Consider the following 1581-nt stretch of genomic DNA (forward strand, 5'->3'; position numbering starts at 1 on the left):
TTTTCTTGTAGTGCCAACCTTGGATTTCTCAATCCATGGCTAACCGAATCCTCGGGTGCCTTCCAACATTCACATACCATGGAGGAGTGTCTATTGCAAAATTAAGTTGCTTACTGATAAATCAGGGCAAAACATGTGAAGAGAATTATTAATGAAAGTTATTAATTGGGGTCTGGGAACCCCGTTACCAGCTCTTATTGCAAAATTATTGGATAAGCGGATGTGCCACTAGTCCATTGGTGAAAGTCCGCCCAACAAGATTGAAAGATAAAACACCACATACTTCCTCATGAGCTATAAAAAATTGACACACATAAGGAGTAGTATAGTTTGAATTATTTAAAGGTAGCACATGAAGTATTTTTACTTGGAATGGCAGAAAATACCATGTAGTAGGTAGGTATGGTGGACACAAATGGCATAGGTTTGGTCTAAGGTTATGGATGTATGAGAAGCATTCCCTCTCGATACAGGTCTTTGGCTAGCAAGGTTTGATAGCAAGCATAAAGGTTGAGGGAAACAAACAAATATACATATGATAGAACAATCATGCATCTTTCTCATAAGCACAAGCAATTTTACTTAGAATACTAAACTCATTAGCATAGAGATAATAGAGTAATATATCTAAGTGTATTTCTCTCTTCTATTTAAACATCGAGGTGTTGTTGCTATCGACCAATGCTAAGTTTGCCAAAACCAAATAGATTTACTTGATGCTCCCAAAGTAATATCAATACTCATGTCAAGGGTGATCATATAATGGAGATTGCAAACTAAAATAAGGTGTGCAAAAAGTAAATGATAAGACTTCTCATTAATATTCCATAACGATAACTCACACCAACGGATACATAGATAACCAACTAAAAGAGATACTTCCACATTGCATACTATTCCATATGATAACTTCCCTACTCATGATATGACACTACTTGAGAGTAAAAGATAAAGGTATGATGATGTGATACCGCGGCACTCCCCCAAGCTTGGAACAAACTAAGGGGATGCCAATACCGATGATGAATTACTCCTTCGGTGATGATGGCGAATCTTTGCCGTCATCAGACTTCCATGGAAGAGGCTCTCCATCAACAAAAGACATCTTGGTCTCCGGAAACACTGAAACTAGCGGCATGACTTATGCGCTTAAACCTGTTTTCATACTCACAGTTTTGATTATGAACATCATAGAGTTGAGCTTGGAGTTTGTTGGTGGTGTCGTGAAGTGAGAAGATATCTTCCCACAACTTCGCAGTCTCCTTCTTGTGTCCATCAATGAGTTCAGACACAATCTTGTGAAAGATGTCCACTTCACGCTCAACCATCTTCTTGTAGTTGAAGACCTCTTGTTCCAGTTTCTCCATCCTGTCTTCCAAACTCCCTTCTCCCTTAGGACCCTGGACATCTTTGATCTGCAACTCTCCATCCACGAGCAGCAATTCTTTGGGGTGCATCTTCAGCTCGTTCATGTACGGGTTGACGACATCCTCAAAGAAGCTGCCCTTCTGAGTTCCCGACGAGGACATGGTGGATCTAGATCCGAAGCAGATCCTGGCAGAAAACAACTCGAAACAAAAC

The sequence above is a fragment of the Lolium rigidum genome, chromosome 4, assembly GCF_022539505.1.
Source record: "Lolium rigidum isolate FL_2022 chromosome 4, APGP_CSIRO_Lrig_0.1, whole genome shotgun sequence".
Lineage (NCBI taxonomy): Eukaryota > Viridiplantae > Streptophyta > Magnoliopsida > Poales > Poaceae > Lolium > Lolium rigidum.